We start from the raw sequence: 19,872 nt of genomic DNA on the forward strand, positions 1-19,872 counted from the left end.
CCAGAGGCCTGGACCAATAATGCAGAGAACGTGAGTTCAAATCCCACCGTGGTAGTTTGAGAATTTTAATTCAGTTTAAAAAAGAATCTGGAAACAAAATGCTGGTATCAGTAAAAGTGACCATGAAGCTGTCAGATCATCGTAAAAACCCAACTAGATCATTAATCTCCTTTAGGAAAAGAAACTTGCCATAGTTACCTGATCTGGCCTATATATGACACCAACATGGTTCAGTCTTAAATGCCCTCTAAAGTGGCCAAGCAAGCTAGTCAGTTGTATCAAATTGGCAGCGGTTCAAGAAGGAGGCCCACTACCACCTTCTCAGGATAACTAGGGTTGGGCAATAAATGCTGGCCATGCCATCGACATCAAAATCCTGAGAGTGAAAAAAAGAATTTCCGCTATATGCTCTGCCAGGCGATCCAATACACCCAAGCTCAATAAGAGGAAAATCTGTCCCTGAATGCCCACTGGAGTGACTTGGTAAGCCACTGAATTGTAAAAACAATCACCACAAAAAAGGCCCACCAGCAACTCAGGACAACTAGGCCTTGCCTGCACCACATATACCCTCAGGCAAATAAATCTATCATCTTTGAAACTCAATATGTTGGGCAGGCTTTTCATTGAAAACTTTCATGGGAACCTTGTCCATATGGGTTAATCCTTCATATTGCCTGTAGTGCCAGTTACACCTTAGGTGTTGCTGTGATATTTTATATACTTTTTCCCCCTTCGAAGGCCTCCTGGGCCTGGTGTTGCTTTTTGTCACTCACCCACCTATGGACACCCAGAATATATAACAGTTAATAATTATTTTTAAATGTTAAATTAGTTTCATCTAACCTTTGGGCCTACCTGCTCCATCTCCCCATTGCCGCAATACCTCTTTTTTCTAAAATTTGAATCTTTAAAAGTAAAAATGTTCTGACTCGGACCTTTCCTTCTTGCTTATAGTTCTGTCTCCTGCTGTAAGTATATATCTATAACTTATTATAAAAATATTACTTATCTTTTTAATTAAAAATTTACATTGTTTTTAGATATATATTTCCCCCCCTTCCAGGCCTCCCACATGCCTTGAGACTTCAACGGTCCAGAGGCCAGTTCATTCAGATGTGGTCCCAAATCTGACTCCCCTGTTCTCTCTGAAACTCCCGGCTGGACTGGAGGCTCTCAATCCTCCCTCAGTTGCTTTCCTCTGCGACTCAGAAGCCTACTCCAGAGTCTCCCTGACTTCAACTTTTGTATTCTGTTACTCAAAAAACGTGCTTTGTTTTCTCTGCACCTCTGTGGAAAGGTTATCTGTTTTCAGGTTGGAAAATGAATTAATAATTGGTGCGCTGCTGCCCTCTGGTCCCCAGCATACAGAAACAAACAAGTAAATAAAATTGAGGCTGCGCTGTCTTCCAAAGTGGAAATAAATTGCCCCGATCGTCCTGTTTGGAGTGAAAATAAACCTCAAATCACAACTGCATGCTCTTGGAAATACTCGTATTTGATTTCACATTACTCCGCACCCCCCACCAACCATTCTAAAATAAATAAATAAATCCTGGCTCTGCATTGTTCTCTAATCTAGAAGTAAAAATATCACTCTGATCCTCATGGATACAACAATTAATTCACCCTTTAGCATCTTATTAAATATTGCTTTAATTCCCAACAGTCAGCATATCACTATAAATAGAAGATTTCAGAATGACTCTTGAAACTAAAAGCTTTCATTCTTAACTATCTATCTCACGCTAAAAAAAATGTTCCTATGTTCACACATTCCCACATTCTAGAATAAATAAATCATTTGCCACCCACACTGAATTGTGCCCTGCTCTAATATTTTAATAATAATGTTAAACTTTAGGCTTCCAATGTTCATATAACTGCAGCAGCCCATGCTAGCAAACCGCAGGACTTTGTCCACTTCGAGGCTTGGGATGACAAATGACAGGTAATATTCGTGTCACATAAGTGCTAGGCATTGACTGCCTCCAACAAAAAAAGGCCCACCCACTTTCTTAAGACCTTCAATTGCATCATCATCACTGAGTCCCAGCAACATCAACATTTTCGGGGTCACTATTCACCAGAAGCTTAATTAGGCCAACCATATCAATGCTGTGGCTACAAACAGGAAAGAGTCTGGGTGCTCTGAAACAAGTGGCTCACCTCCTGATCCCTCAGGGCCTCTCCACCTTAAGTCAAGAGTGTGATGGAATATTCACCACTCACCTGAATGGGTGCAGTCGCAAATACATTACATCATCCAGGACAGAGCAGTTCGCCTGATTAATGCCCTGCACTCAACATCAACCCCCTCCACCACCAGCGCACTATGGCTGTAATATGTATTATCTACGGGATGCACTGCAACAGCTCACCAAAGTTACTTCCACAGCCCCTACTACCGAGGAAAACAAGAGCATCAATGTCATGAGAACATCACCTTCAAGTTCCCCTCCAAGTCACACACCATCCTGAACATAGGAATATGGGAACAGGAGTAGGCCATTCAGCCCCTCGAGCCTGCTCCGCCATTTGATAAGATCATGGCTGATCTGTGATCTAACTCCATATACCTGCCTTTGGCCCATATCCCTTAATACCTTTGGTTGCCAAAAAGCTATCTATCTCACATTTAAATTTAGCAATTGAGCTAGCATCAATTGCCGTTTGCGGAAGAGAGTTCCAAACTTCTACCACCCTTTGTGTGTAGAAATGTTTTCTAATCTCACTCCTGAAAGGTCTGGCTCCAATTTTTAGACTGTGCCCCCTACTCCTAGAATCCCCAACCAGCGGAAATAGTTTCTCTCTATCCACCCTATCTGTTCCCCTTAATATCTTATAAACTTCGATCAGATCACCCCTTAACCTTCGAAACTTGAGAGAATACAACCCCAATTTGTGTAATCTCTCCTCGTAACTTAACCCTTGAAGTCCGGGTATCATTCTAGTAAACCTACGCTGCACTCCCTCCAAGGCCAATATGTCCTTCTGAAGATGCGGTGCCCAGAACTGCTCACAGTACTCCAGGTGCGGTCTAACCAGGGTTTTGTATAGCTGCAGCATAACTTCTGCCCCCTTGTACTCTAGTCCTCTAGATATAAAGGCCAGCATTCCATTTGCCTTCTTGATTATTTTCTGCACCTGTTCATGACACTTCAATGATCTATGTACCTGAACCCCAAAGTCCCTTTGGACATCCACTGTTTTTAACTTTTTACCATTTAGAAAGTACCATGTTCTATCCTTTTTTGATCCAAAGTGGACGACCTCACATTTGTCTACACTGAATTCCATTTGCCAAAGTTTTGCCCATTCACCTAATCTATCAATGTCCCTTTGTAATTTTATATTTTCATCTACACTGCTTACAATGCCACCAATCTTTGTGTCATCGGCAAACTTAGATATGAGACTTTCTATGCCTTCATCTAAGTCATTAATAAATATTGTGAATAATTGAGGCCCCAAGACAGATCCCTGCGGGACTCCACTAGTCACAAATTGAAGTCAATGGGAATCAGGGGGAAAACTCTCCAGTGTCTGGAGTCATACCTAGCACAAAGGAAGATGGTAGTGGTTGTTGGAGGCCTATCATCTCAGCCCATGGACATTGCTGCAGGAGCTCCTCAGGGCAGTGTCCTAGGCCCAACCATCTTCAGCTGCTTCATCAATGATCTTCGCTCCATCATAAGGTCAGAAATGGGGATGTTCGCTGATGACTGCACAGTGTTCAGTTCCATTCGCAACCCCTCAACCCCTCAAATAATGAAGCAGTCCGAGCCCGCATGCAGCAAGACCTGGACAACATCCAGGCTTGGGCTGATAAGTGGCAAGTAACATTCGCGCCAGATAAGTGCCAAGCAATGACCATCTCCAACAAGAGAGAGTCTAACCACCTCCCCTTGACATTCAACGGCATTACCATCGCCGAATCCCCCACCATCAACATCCTGGGGGTCACCATTGACCAGAAACTTAACTGGACCAGCCATATAAATACTGTGGCTACGAGAGCAGGTCAGAGGCTGGGTATTCTGCGGCGAGTAACTCACCTCCTGACTCCCCAAAGCCTTTCCACCATCTACAAGGCACAAGTCAGGAATGTGATGGAATACTCTCCACTTGCTTGGATGAGTGCAGCTCCAACAACACTCAAGAAGCTCGACACCATCCAAGATAAAGCAGCCCGCTTGATTGGCACCCCATCCACCACCCTAAACATTCACTCCCTTCACCACCGGCGCACTGTGGCTGCAGTGTGTCCCATCCACAGGATGCACTGCAGCAACTCGCCAAGGCTTCTTCGACAGCACCTCCCAAACCCGCGACCTCTACCACCTAGAAGGACAAGAGCAGCAGGCACATGGGAACAACACCACCTGCACGTTCCCCTCCAAGTCACACACCATCCCGACTTGGAAATATATCGCCGTTCCTTCATTGTCGCTGGGTCAAAATCCTGGAACTCCCTTCCTAACAGCACTGTGGGAGAACCGTCACCACACGGACTGCAGCGGTTCAAGAAGGCGGCTCACCACCACCTTCTCGAGGGCAATTAGGGATGGGCAACAAATGCTGGCCTCGCCAGCGACGCCCACATCCCGTGAACGAATTTTTAAAAAAACATCCTGCCAATGTGAGTACCTACCCATTATCCCTACTCTCTGTCGCCTTTCGCTCAGCCAACTTCCTAACCAAGTCCCTCGATTCCATGGGCTTCTGTCTTAGCTAACAGTCTCTTATGTGGGACTTTATCAAATGCCTTCTGGAAGTCCATATAAATAACATCCATTGACATTCCCCAGTCCACTACTTTAGTCACCTCTTCAAAAAATTCAATCAGGTTTGTCAGGCACGACCTACCTTTCACAAATCCATGCTGGCTCTCTCTGATTAACTGAAAATTCTCGAGGTGTTCAGTCACCCTATCGTTAATTATAGACTCCAGCATTTTCCCCACAACAGATGTTAGACTAACTGGTCTATAATTCCCTGGTTTCCCTCTCCTTTCTTAAAAAGCGGAGTGACATGTGCAATTTTCCAATCTAGAGGGACAGTTCCTGAATCTAGAGAACTTTGACATATATCACCATTCCTTCATTGTTGCTGGGTCAAAATCCTGGAATTTCCTGCCTAACACAATCATGGGAGCATCATCACAACGACTACAGCGGTTCAGGAAAAGACCAATACCACCTTCTCAGGGCAATTAATGATGGACAATAAATGTGGACTTGTCAGTGTCGCCCACATCCCAGAAACAAATGTTTTAAAAATTATATATAATATATTAAACATTTTGAGCTGAAAATGCTATCACAACCCCTCCCCCTCCCCCCAGTGCTTTGCCATAAACAGATAACATTTTAATACCACCAGTCTATTTAAATCAATCAGTAATTCTGTAACAGTAAGACTAACAGGTACTATTTTTACTTTTGTTTTTCTTGCTTCCAGAGGTGGTGCTGTACCTTTTTCAAATTGTTGCAAAAGAGAAACCATTTTTTCTAATTAACTATGAACAGCACCACAGGAGATCCGCTGATTAAAATAAAGTGCAACTCCTCTAATAGCTCTGTCAGTAAATGCACCATCCAGGGTGATATTGAGCCATTTGGATTAGTTTGATCCCAGGTCAGTACTGAGTTAGGTGATTTTAGCCAGGACGATGGTGCTAGAAGTGCTGCAATTAGCCTCAACAACCCTAATCTAGGGTCGGGAAAAATCAGTTTAGAGGTTCTACTTTTAATTGCTATTGAGCCCTCCTGAAATCTTGAATTCAATGATGTGAGGAACTATAGGTGGGAACCCAAATCCCAGCACTCTGTGGCCCTATAATTTGATGCTCTGCTGTGCTGCCACTGTGCTACACCAGCTGTTTTAGTTTTGTGTTAGGTTGGGAAGCTGCAATTTTGCAACTTGTCATCCTGCAGCCTCACTCAGTTTCTGTGGCAATATGTGGTAAACAGACAGGGCAATCTCGACCTCATGTCTGGTACAACATTTGACTTTAGGTGGACACTACAATGAAGGCTATATAGTGCATGCTTTATTTTGTACTGTAAATGTGAACTTAAAAAAATTAAGATACCCTAAAAGGGATGAGGAAAGTGACCATTTTATTAGAACAATTATTAATAGTAGCTCCTTGTATTTTTTTTAAAAACACTCAAACAATATGAAGGTAACAGCCAAAGCACCTTTATTCTAGTAAATCCCTGTGTAAACTTTCTGATCGAAGGAGCCAGGTGGATCCCAGACAACTCTGTTTCAGACACACATCTTCAAATAACATCACACCCTATGATTCACTCCCCTTCATGTAAAGTAACAGATTTTTTAACCCTTTCCAAAGAACTTTCTGGTCTTCAGGGACAACGATCTTTGTGCAATGGTTCACAAGAACTGATTTCTCACACTTCCTTCAACTTGGGGACTAATGAATCCAATAATAGATAGATGCCAAGAAAGCTAACAATGTTATCTTATTTTTTAATTGGCTTATTTTGTTGGAATGAGTGGGAGATTATATTTGTCTGATATCACTACAAGTTCTACAATAAAGAAGAAATACTGTGCGCATTTAAATTTTTAGTACAACCATTCTTAGTTTCTATTGACATTGTGCAGTTGAATTTTGAAATATAATTTGTGACTTTCTGTTCGTGGGAAACCAGCAAAATACTGTATAGTAGTTGAAGCGCTTAAACTAAGCTAGTTGTATTACTAGGTCTAGCCAGATTTAAACACTAACACCGCTTTTAAGGTAACTGAATTATTTCTTAATTAGCACAAATTATTGCAGTCAAATAACTCATTTAATTTTGGTGGATTTATGTGTCTGTTAAATTGAAGAATGTTTGTGCTTGGGAAGGGACCATATTTTGATGATTTGCACCTCGTTTCAGCACCATATACTTCCAGGTTAGGTAGAAGTGCAGTTTTAAATGCAGGGTAAAGCTCTTCCGCTTTGCCCCATCAACATACTAGTTGCAGAAGATGATCCCCTACTTGCACCAATGTGACCTTTCTATTTCTCACAGCAGCTATCCTTACAGCCACTCTGAGTGAGATTGCCAAATTACTGCTGATTTATAGGCAGTGTTTTGTTGTAGACTCATCCAGTAGGAACTGAGTTGAGACTACACAAACTCATTTCACTTAGGACCCTTAATAGCTGTCAAAGAGAAGAGATTTATATCCCATCAGTCTAGGCTGGATTTCAGACCCAGGTCTTAAGGGTGAAAATATAGTGCTATAACCCATCGTGCCATCAGTCCCTCAAATCCATTTAATTGAATCCTCCAAGACGACAATAGTATAGTATTTTTCTTCTGTTTAGAAATAAAGCATTCCATTTTCTTCTGTCTTTATAAATTGAAACCTGTTTGGTATGATCAATGTACAATGTTCCATTCTGTTCTGTAGCATTTATGTTTGTTTTTGCTGCAGCATTGTAGCATTTTGTGTTTGTGGATGGAAGAACTGATGGAAGCATTTTGTTAGAAACTTAAATAACTATGTTTGTTCCAAAGGGAGTGAATGCTTGTGTCTGATAGTGTTTCAGAACAAAATAACCATGATTAGGAGAGCGGAGCTGATATTTTGGAGTTTAAAGTTGGGGTTCTCAGGAAATGTCAAGAAAATCATTCTTCTGAGGGTTAAATACAGAGCGCTCTGAGTTTGCCATTTTGTTGCTCCTTTGTGAGTTGGCTTTTGATCTTTGCTGTCACTGTATCTGAAGGTTGAAGAGAAGAGTGGTGTCAGAAAGCTGATTGGTAGCGCAGAATTTTCAGAGGCAATCTGAATCACATATTCAACTACTTAGCCACAGTGGATTAAAATGATCTAAGGGGGCTTTGTGAGCTTGATAAACCAGACAAAGGCTGCAGGGAGAAATTCTACACTTTTGCCCTTCCGAGCTAATTGTTCTAGTTTTTTTTTCTCTCAGCTCTCAGTAGAATTTTTGTAGATGTATTTCATTGTTTTTGAATAATTTATGTAAAATCTTTTTATAAATGTAAATTGGATGAAAAAGCTGTAGGTTAAAGACTACCTGTCATGTGATCACTGTTGCATGTGATTGGTTATGTCAAGTTTGACCCTAACAAACTGTTAAGATTCTGTAATAAAGAACTGTTTGCTACAGTGGATAAAAAAAACATTTACTAGATTAGTGTGCACTTTTATCAAGAAATGGCACTGTGTCATTATACATCAAATGGAAAGAAGCAATTCTTTTTAATTCTGTGTTGTTCATTCCTAATATGCATACACACACATATAAAACATTTCCCTAATTTATTTCTTTTATGAAGATGTGTTCTTAAACATCTCAATAGATTTTTGAAACCACTGTTGAAGTTGTAGAATTTAAGAGCGTAAGAATTTTTAGAAACCAAGCTCTCTTTCATCCATCAACTTCACACACACAATTTCTCACTATATCCCTCAATCCCTTCTCTCTCCAGAAACTCACCCAATTGTCTCTTGGACTTATTTACACTGTCTCCTTCCCTGGTAAACTATTGCACAACTCTTCTGGATTAAAAAAAAGGTTTCACCTGAATTTTTTCTTACTCCACTGGAGAACCCAATTTAGTGAATTTCCTTCATGAGTTTGTAAACTCCTATTCGGTCACCTCAAAGTCTTCCCTTTTCCAAAGACAACAAGCCCAACTTCCTTAACCTCGCCTCACAGCTCAGATGCCCAGAATCATCTATATCGATGCCTCTGTATCCACTCATTCTGTCTATGATTAGGTGATCAGTGCTTCAGATGGGGTCTGACCAATGCCTTATACAGTAACGATACAACCTCTTTATGTTGGTACATCATCCTTCTACTAATGCAATCCTGCATCTTATTTCTCTTTTTTGATGCAGCTGAATACGTTGCTGATGGGTTTATTGATTTATGCACTATAATCCCTAGATCGCTCTTGTGATCTGCACACTGTACCATTTACCACTGTTCTATTTAACAAAGCTCTTTCTTTTTGTTCCTCGGTCCCATACTAATTATTTTACACTTATCCACCTTGAATCGCATTGAGTTTGCATTGAAGGATGAGTTTGTGCTGAATTGTTCTACCACTAGATATCAGTAATTAAGTATTATCAAAGGGTGCTGAAGCTATCTACTGGCAATTAAAGGTACTGCACCAGCTCTTTGCAAAAATTATGGTGATAACTAGAGATTACGATCACAGTTTCAAAATTATTCCTTCAACTTTTGTACATGATATAGCAGCATTGGTTAGTTTATATTGTTCTGTTGCAGCTGATTCAGTCAGGTGCTCTTATTTTATCTTTTATTTGTATCCCTGACCCATTTTCTCCCCTCTTCTCTGAAGGTGTTGAATTATGGGTACAGATTCATGGGTGCTTGCTACCCCCTGGTACTTAACCTAAATGCTTATTCCTCATGTGTGATGAGCCTAGATTGTTGACTGTTGGCAGGCTGTTCAGCATTGGGCGGTGGGGGGGGATCAAAACTAAATCCAATTCTGCCCTCACCTGACACTCACATTTTTTGTGCATTTTCTAGTAGTCAAACGTAAGAGCACTGACAGATTTGTCTCTCCCTGATCTAGCAGCAAAGACCAGCTGCAGTCCCCTACAGCTGCCCCAGCTGAGATCAGTTGACACTGTACAGATCAGGGATTGAACCTGATACCTTTCTGGTCTGTATGGTTCATCTCCAAACTGGGCTGTGCTCTTACCATCTGAGCCATAAAGGCCATGAGATACTTTTATTATAAACTGCATTAGAATATTGCATTTGGTGCAGCCAAATTTGTTCTTGCTATTAGCTGGTTATAATTGTTTAAATTCTTGATGTGGCTTCACGGATACAGTGATTTGATTAACAGTTTTTTGTAGTCTGGAAAGGAAAGCAGTGAATCTGAATCAGAAATTGAGAATCAAATTCTGGTCAACACATGTTTTTCTCCTGGATTGGTTTCGATTGCCTAAGGGGGTTGGAGAGGGATTTTCCAGGGTATCTTTCCCCTTATTGGTCCTGGGGCTTTTTCTCTCTTGCCTCTTCCCAGGAGATCACATGGCTACGGGGGCGGGTGGGGGGGCTGGGTGAGAGGTTGGGGGGAGGGAAGAAGTATTTAGCTATGAGGGTCTGGCTATCATGGTGTGGGGCGGGCTTAATGGACCAGCTGGCCTTTTCATGTCCGTCAATTTCGTCTGTTCGTAAAGTGAGATTTGATCTTGCAAAAATGATCTTAGCAAAGTTAGTTTGCAATGCGATTGAAAGATCGTGTACATGTTGTATGTCTTGTACATACAAACATTTGATTTCAAATGGCATTTGAGCTTCTCTAAGTGTGATCATCGCAGTATGTGTACCGTTACAGGCTTGAAAAGTATGCAGAACTGAAATAAAAACTTGCACCCATCATGTCACATGGTTCAGTGAGTAAATACACAGGGTGGTATGGTACAGTGCAATATAAGGCAGCAAAGTCCTAAGTTGGATATCGGGTCAGTGCTGAATTAGCTGGTCTCCATCAGGGCATTACATTTGGGTTCGGTGTCACTGGACTAGGAAAAAAAAACATTTCAGGGTTCCCGCACGTGATTGCTATCCACTGATCCCCCAGCAGGAAAATCTGCGTGTGGGATGTAGCTCAGCTGTGGTTTCCCACAATTGAAAAATCTGCCAACACTCAGTATCCAAATACACACTCTCTCTCTCTCTCTCTCATACTCGCTTGCTCACTCACGCACGTGCACATACTCACGCTCACGCACGCACGCTCACTCACTCACGCTCACTCACTCACGCACACTCACGAGTGAAATGCAGGAGGGTCTCCAGCACCCCTGAAACCGTGACCAGTATGTGTCACTGGCTTCAGGAAATGGAGAGAAAATTGTGGGGGGGGTGGGGGGGTGGAGCAGTATTTAGGTACTTAAATGTGCATGTAGTAATAATAAATCTATAAAATTATATATGATTTCTAATTTAGAACCACACGTTATTTGATGTATTATACAGGCAACAGAGCAGGGTACAATATAATGGAAAATTTCCAACTCTTTTAGCCTTTTGTTCTGTGTACACTTGGTTATTAGGCAAATAGACTAAGCCTTACGGACTTCATTTTCATTCTTGGCAGTGTGCTTTTATCATAAGGCAGATAGTCATTAATTTATAGAATCAACGCTGGGAACAGCTTTTGTGATCTCATATTAAATTTTCCCCTGAATCCGCCCTTTGGCAAAAATTACTCACATCGTTAAAAAATATTTAATTAGGCAGTAGTTTATACCCAGCACACAGGGGATATGCTGAAATTAATATGATTTGCATGATTTCTGTTTCTTTTTTGTTGGCGATTAGGTTTGAATTCAGTTCAAAGGGTCGTTGACACTGACAAGGACTCACAGTCCTGTAGGATTTCAGTGACTGTAGTGTGGGTTCCCAATATGACAGCCTAATCCTTCTTGGATGAATTTTGGAGTTATAAGAACACAAACTTATACCACTGCAACAAAAAAAAGTTACAAATCAGGAAATGGCACCGTAAATGCTTAAGCATCATAGATGCTTAAAAGTCAATGAATATTTAGAATCACAGAATCATAGAACGATACAGCACCGAAGGAGGCCGTTCGATCCATCATGCCTGTGCCGGCTCTTTGAAAGGGTCATCCAATTAGTCCCACTCCCCAGCTCTTTCCCCTAGTCATGCAAATTTTTCCAATTCAAGTATCTATCCAATTCCCTTTTGAAAGTCATTATTGAATCTGCTTCCACCCCCCCCCCCCTTTCAGGCAGCGCACTCCAGATCGTAACAACTCGCTGCATAATTTTTTTTTTCCTCATGTCCTCTGGTTCTTTTGCCAATTATCATAAATCTGTGTCCTCTGGTTACTGACCCATCTGCCCTTGGAAACAGTTTCTCCTTATTTACTCTATCAAAACCCTTCATGGTTTTGAACACCTCTATCAAATCTCCTCTTAACCTTCTCTGCTCTCAGAACAACCCCAGTTTCTCTAGTCTCGCAATGTGACTGAAGTCTTTCATCCCTGGTACCATTCCAGTAAAAGTCTTCTCCACCCTCTCTAGGGCCTTGATAGCCTTCCAAAAGTGTGGTGTCCAGAATTGAACACAATACACCAGCTGGGGCCTAACCAGTGTTTATAAAGGTTTAGCATAACTTTCTTGCATTTGTACTCTATGACTCTATTTATAGAGCCAAGGATCCTGTATGCCTTTTTAACAGCCTTCTCAACTTGTCCTGCCACCTTCAAGGCTTTGTGTACATACGCCCCCAGGTCTCTCTGTTCCTGCACCCCCTTTAAAATTGTACCATTTAGTTTATATTGCCTCTCCTCATTCTTCCTACCAAAATGACTCACTTCACACTTCTGTTTTAAATTGTATCTGCCATATGTCTGCCCATTTCACCAGTCTGCCTATGTCCTCCTGAAGTCTGTCACTATCCTGCTCACTGTTTACTTTATTTCTGAGTTTCGTTTCATCTGCAAACTTTGAAATTATGCCCTGTCTACCCAAGTCCGGACATTAATATATATCAAAAAGAGTAGTGGTCGCAACATCGACCCCTGGGGGACACCACTGCACACTTCCAGTCTGAAAAACAACCGTTCACCACTACTCTCTGCTTTCAGTCCCTTAGCCAATTTTGTATCCCCTCAGCCACTGCCCCTTTAATCCCATGGGCTTCAATTTTGCTAACATGTCTATTATGTGGTACTTTATCAAATGCCTTTTGAAAGTCCATATACACCACATCAACCACACTACCCTCATCAACCCACTCTGTTACTTCATCAAAGAACTCAATCAAGTTAGTCAAACATGATTTACCTTTAACAAATCTGTGCTGGCTTTCATTTATTAACCCATATTTTTCCAAGTGCCAATTGATTTTGCCCCGGATTAATGTCTCTAAAAATTTCCCCACCACCGACATTAGGCTGTCTGAACTGTAGTTGCCGGGTTTATCCCTCTCTCCTTTTTTGTACAGGGGTGTAACATTTGCAATCCTCCAGTCCTTTGGCACCACTCCCATTTCTAAGGAGGTTTGGAAATTTGTGGCCAGAGCCTCCGTAATTTCCACCCTTACTTCGCTCAGCAACCTAGGATACATCCCATCCAGACCGGGTGACTTTTCTACTTTGAGTGCTGCCAACCTTTTACACACCTCCTCTTTATCTATTTTTATCCTATCCAATTTCTCTACTCCCTCCTCCTTTACTGTGACATTGGCAGCATTCTCTTCTTTAGTGAAGACAGATGCAAAGTGCTCATTTAGTACCTCAGCCATGCCCTGCACCTCCACAAGAAGAACTCCTTTTGGTCCCTAATCGGCCCAATCCTTCCTTTGACTACCCTTTAACTACTTACATGTTTAGAAAAGACTTTTGGGTTCCCTTTTATGTTGGCCGCTAATCTATTCTCATACACTCTCTTTACCCCTCTAATTTCCTTCTTCGGTTCTCCCTATACTTTTTGTATTCAGCTTGGTTCTCTACTGAATTATGAACCCAACATTTATCATAAGCCTCCTTAGAGGTTTTATTTGAGACTATTTTTGTTAACAGCAACAACTACTGGCCACCTTTCAACAAAGTTCTGATTAGTATATGTTTAGGTAAGCGTGTACAACATTTTTTTTAAATACTGTGTATTTAATTAAATTGATCATTGTCATTTTAGTCCCACAGCGTTCCATAAAAATCGGTGGTTCCCCTGTACTGGTTTTAACGTGCCTGATAAAATTGCAATTGTACTCTCTGCTAGTTCAGCTGTGGAGCAGCAGTTTTATTTTTATGTTCTACGCAGCAATGTAACATCACCCCTTCCTTTACAATGCCGTTTTTATTATTAATTTAAAATGATTCCAACATCACTTGCCATTCATAGGGCTTATATTCTCAGATGCTGCTTCAAAATTAAGTTGACCCGAGAATACCTGCAATCTAAATGCAAACTATTATCTTAAACTCATGCAACCTTGAGTATCATTTTCAAAGTAAAATCGTGGTGTAATCGGATCACTACTTATACTTGAAATTAGAGTAAAATTGGTTGCTATTTATACTCAGGGTGTACATAATTTGCTACATGCACTGACTTTCATGTGTCCCTTTCCTTAAGTAAAACACTCTTGATTGCTTCATTTAAGCTCAGTCTGCCTTTATTGTATCCAGAAAATAAACCAGGGAGATAATATTTGGGGAGAAATGGGGGAAAATTGCCAAGTTTGTCAGTTAAGTGTCAAAATAACATTGCTAGAAATTCACTAGAAATGAATGGTTTGCACTATTTATGAGCACATAAGCACATAAGATTGAGCATTTTTGTACTTTAAATTATTATGAGTCCTTTGTTTCTAAAGGGGTCAATTGTAAGGAAAATGTACAAAATTAAACAGTAATTTATTCTTCACATACAGTTGCATAAAGGAGAACATTGTTGGCTGAACACTTCCTTTTCAATGTCCTATCTAAGTAAAGGGTCTGCGGACTGTGAAAGGGTTCCAATGCCATCCCCTACCAAAGCACTTTCCTTTCTTTTCCCGGAGTATGCCAAAAGTATGTACGTATTTCCAAGCCTTTCTTGTAACATCTAGTATTATTACACATTTGTCGGTATTATTTCACAGATCGCACTGTTCTTTAACTCCAAAGGAAAGATGATAAGTGACATGTGAGAAGGTAATGCTCAGATTTCCTGCCCTATACTGCTCCACAATAACTTAAACATTGTTCCATTGACTATTTTAACAAAGTTCAGCAACCCTATGGCCAATTACATCACTAGAACAAAGTAACAACAATAGTGCATTTTCATCACCGTGACAACTACAAGCACAAGTATTATGACGGCTCAGAAAAGATGAAAAAAATGTCAAACCTTTCTTGCATAAATAGCGTGAAAAGATGGTGACTGGGTTTATTTCTATTGTATGAAAGACCTCATAACTCACTAATAATATAAATAGAGTAATGCACCACTAGATGCAGTTTCATCTGCTATGTTTATACAGAATATAATTTGAGAATAACATAGTCCATTATGGAAAAACTAGTAAAATAGAAGTAAAATATCTCCAAAAGTAATCTCTTTTTGTGGGCCAGACTGGCTCAAACTAGAGGTTTAAATATTTTGAATCTTTCTGCAGTATTCAAGGAAGTATAATTGATTATGTTGTAATACCTGATTTCTGATCTTCTTACATTCTCCGTTCTATACAACAAAAGTACTGCAACATCAAGATTAAACCTGACTTGAACGTAACATATGGATGAGCATCTGCTCCTCTATGGCCCATTTTCTGAGTCCAAGCCGTTAGGTTTTCTTCACACACCTAAAAAAAACCACTCAAGTAACTGAACTTAAAGCATCTCCAAATGTTTAAAAATACATTTAAATTGAATCCTTAATGGAAATTGCCATTATCTTTAATTCAGCATATGCTCAAATGACACATTACATACTGTATGATCCATACGTCCCGTTATCAGATTTATCATGGTGTGTAACACTGACTAAGTGCTTCTGTAAGCTGAGATCAAATGCATCAACAATCCATTTTATTACACAGCTGCTGTTATAAATGAGACAGCAGCTTGGAATCTTTAAAGCAGAGGAGGAGCAGGAGAATGTATCAACTATAAATGAGCAAGAAATGTCTGATGCCAAAATGTGCTCATCAAAATTGCTCTGTTATAAATTCAGGTTGAAAACTAGAGATGAAAGAAATAGCATAATTAGACATGTCTTTGGGTTTAAATAATGATCTTCAGTAACAACTATATCAAGTTCGGCCAGGAGTTTCAGAGCTGAGCTCTTGTTTCCATATGAATCCACCTGATTATTGTAGTTTCAAACACGAATGAATAGTATGAAAGTCCACGGTTTGCTCTCTCAGACTAACAATAACAAATTTCAGCATTTGGCTGGTTAAAAGAGACATTTTTGGTGTGGAGATATTCAGGCATGTTATTACAGAATCACATGGCTTCAGTCAGTGTGATCCATATAAAAAAAAAGACAGCCAGAAAACTGTCTATCATGTGATGAAATTTGACAGTCTGGATTATGGCTTTGATGGACCAGAACAGCTAATAGAAGAAGCTGACATTTTGAAACCCTGCTAATTAAGGGTTCCTTTCTTAATATTAAAATTAAAATAAGTCTGTGTCTGACTTTTATGGTCTGAAAATCAGGTGTTTTTATTAATATATGCCAGTCAGTCTTAATAAGCTTGGAGGGCAAAGGAAGTTATTATTGAGTGACCTTCTACAAAATAAGCATGTTGCTAAGGGCTTTAACCCTGCCCTAGTCAGATTGATGAAACTCATTTCCAATGCAAAGTTCTAACTAGATAGCTGAGTGTTTTTGAGCAATGACAGAGAATAATCCCTGCCTCTTTTCTAACGTTCAGAATTAAAATTATGTAAACCTCTTGCTGCTGTTCAGCAATGAATATTGCAGTGTTCTGTCTTTTGCATTACATAGGAAATCACTACATGGTTTAAATTGATTGAACAATGGAAAGTGCAGGCAGCCACGTATGTGTGCTACAGAGCTGAATTTTGAAAGGTTGCATTGGATCATATGTTTGAAAGAACACTCTGGTGCTTGTCAGTTATCTTTATTCTGTTCTGATAGTCTTCTGCGCTGTTTATGCATTTCCACTAAATTTACAAGCATTTTGATTCAGAAAAGATAGTTCTTGGCATTTTCAGCATTATCTTCAGGATTTCACAATACATTTAGATCTTGTATTCATAGAAATGACAATGCACAGATATGTTTTACATTTTTAAAGTTATTCTGAGTTTTTTTTCATATTTTTCTGACTATCTTTTCAGTAAGTAAACCAAATGTATTAAATAAAATCTTCACAACCTACTGATGGATGTAATATGGTTTATCTACAAAGTTAAATCCAGTTGTCTGTTTCCATCAGTTGAACCATAAAATGTAAAATATAATAGCCCATATGGGCTGGCAAACAAAAATGTGTAATGCATGGTTAATGTTGAATGTGGGCTTTTTTCCCCTTTTTAAGTAACATTACCCAAGCCATTTTCACATGAAAATTAACAGTCAGGATTTCACTGCCTCAATCTCATAAGGTCACAAATAAATATGGATAAGAAAGCTCATTTGACCCATCTTAGCTCACCTGTCCAGTAAAACCTACCGTTTCTTACTAATACTAAGTATCTACAGCTAAGCTGATGTCCATATTCCTTTTCCATCCTCTAACTAAGCTTTTAACATGTTTCTTAAAGTTCTTATATTCACCTTTCTCCCTGCAGTCTTTATTCTTATATGTATATGATGAGTAATATCAGTTAAAATAAAATGATTTTAAATGACAAAGTAAACCATATAATTTACTGCAAGTTCTCTGTTTGACATTAATGTAGAATAAGTTTAAAAAGAAAAAAGGAATTACAATTTTAATAAAAGATTAAACAAATGATTGTATGTTTCTCTAGTTTCTTGAAAGAGCTGAGTTTTCAATTTTTTAAAAGTATTATGTTAAAGTAAATAGACATCAAATAACTGCAGGGGAATAAATGCTTTCTTTAGAAACAATTGCAAAGATATTTGTCTTTGTTCTTAGACTATTCTGTTTTGTTTGTGTTATTAGTAACTGAAGTCAGTCAAAGATACAAAGGATTTTGTGGTCATTCAATGTAGCATCTTGCCAGACAATACTGAAATCCAAATCTTATCTTAGTTTTGTGAAAGTGATAGTTTTCTGTGCTTTTAGCTAACTGGTGGCAGTTTTGGTTCTGCTATTAAACTCTGGTGGATTGCAGTCTCTGGGGCAAAACACAATTTGCAAAGCTGGGGAGACGTGACAAAGAATTGGCTAATCCATAAAGAATCAAACTGAAAGATGTTTTGTTGTGCTGCAGTTGTCATGTGCATACGTGTTAGATCTTTGTGGCAGAGATAATTTGGCAGTTTTAAAATAGGCAACAGTGATTGTAATGTATAGCCCTGCGTGATTGCACCCTGTAGTTTCACAGCTACAAAATTGAATATTGTAAACGACCTCTCACACACTTCTTGAATAAGATGCACATGGGTATATAATGGAAATTTGTTTTTTTAATTTGGCCCCAGAAGATCAATAACATTCCCAACAACTGCTTTGCTAGTATTTTTCATTGAGCCAGTGATGCCATAGTAATATGGTCAGCATTGAAAACTTACCAAGACTGTTTTGAAATTCTGACGGTTACTATAGTGGGCAAAGAATCCAATCGGATACAGGCATCCACTACCTATCTTCAACACGCATTCACCCAACTCTGTCTCACTATCCTCCAAGCCAAGCGCCAGATAACTTAACTTTTGCAGTTATCTGGCGGCCACTGCCTATTTAACATCCTACATGTTGGGTCCCAACAACTACATAATCACCACAAATGGGTTAGTTAGTAGCATGTATTAATATAGTTAAGTAACCATGAGTCATCGAAGTTCTGAGGGTAATCTAGTGGAACAGATTGCCCTCCCGTTGTAGAATCTGCCTGATTTTCATTTGATTTCAATGGGAATATAATGGAAATGATTTTCATTGATTTCAATGAAAATTGGGTGGGCAATCCGTTCCGCCAGATTACTCCCCAAGCGGCGAAGGTGAAAATTTTGACTGACAAACAGAAATACGGCTTTTCTCCATACAGTTTGTGGCTATTCCTCCTCAATTAGGAATTTAGTTGTGACAAAAGGAGGGATATATTTTTTCTGATGATTAGAATCCCATATGCAAATCATTTTATTAATTTTTTTAAATAAAACTATAAACTGCACAATTGTACACAGAAATGACTTCTTTAAAAATGGTTGCTTTAGTTTCTATTGTTTTCATGAGCGAGAGCAGCGAATTACTTTGCAGGACACCTCTGCACTTGACTCACTTGCCTCCTTCTTAGTTCCACAGCCTCCAAGGTTCTGAAAATTCTAAAATCATCTCAAAATTTCAACATACTACTGGGATACACTGGCACAATTGGTGTATATATCCATTCAAGTAATAAAAAAAAATCTGATGGTACCTCCTGTAAGTTCTACATTGCATAAATGTGCAATGTATTTCTGCTATAAATATCAAATTAGGTGTCACTTTTAAGCAGAATGGAATACAGATAATTATAGATTTAGCTGTTCTTTAATGACTTCTTTTTAATTGGAAATTGCCTTGTATGTAATGCTGTACATACAGTTTTAGCTTGGTTGTAAAATGGTCTTCAAAAAGAATGAATTAAAGGAGCCATTTCACATAAGGCAATGTGCTCGTGGTAGAATCATGAAAAAAACTGGGGAAACAAAAGCTCTTGCTGGTCAGATGCTCACTGCCTCTTCTGTACTGTAGCACACTGCAACCACAAATGTGATGGGTTTACTGCTACTAGGTTTATCACATGACCACAATTTTGGGGGCCAGAGGGACAAGACATTTGATGGTACAATATCGTAATAAATTTTATCTGAACTTCAGGATTGGTTGTGATGTCCTTCCCCTCCCGCCACCCCCCAACTAATACTCAATATCCAGTCTCACCTATACCAAATGATCACATTGGGGAAGTATCAGAGGAATGCCAATACCCATAGGACCATAACCCAGCAACATAAGCACTTTTCAGAAGAGAGTCGATAGGTTGTTAAACAAAACTGAAGAAAGAGACATCATGTAATCACTATTTTCAGTAACCTTGAATGCCACCTCATTGGCACTAACTGATAGCATTTTTAACTTTTAAAGGACATAAATATTGTGCTCACTTCAATTCATGTTTATTCAGTAAGACAATTGTTAATTTAAGACTTTTCTATGAAT

General features: G+C 39.4%; 1 protein-coding gene across 3 annotated transcripts in view; it reads left to right on the forward strand.

Moving 5' to 3' along the window:
- LOC137326390 (neuronal PAS domain-containing protein 3) overlaps nucleotides 1-19,872 on the forward strand; it is a 919,339-nt gene that overhangs the window by 782,990 nt on the left and 116,477 nt on the right. The window lies entirely within an intron of this gene.

The sequence above is a fragment of the Heptranchias perlo genome, chromosome 10, assembly GCF_035084215.1.
Source record: "Heptranchias perlo isolate sHepPer1 chromosome 10, sHepPer1.hap1, whole genome shotgun sequence".
NCBI lineage: Eukaryota > Metazoa > Chordata > Chondrichthyes > Hexanchiformes > Hexanchidae > Heptranchias > Heptranchias perlo.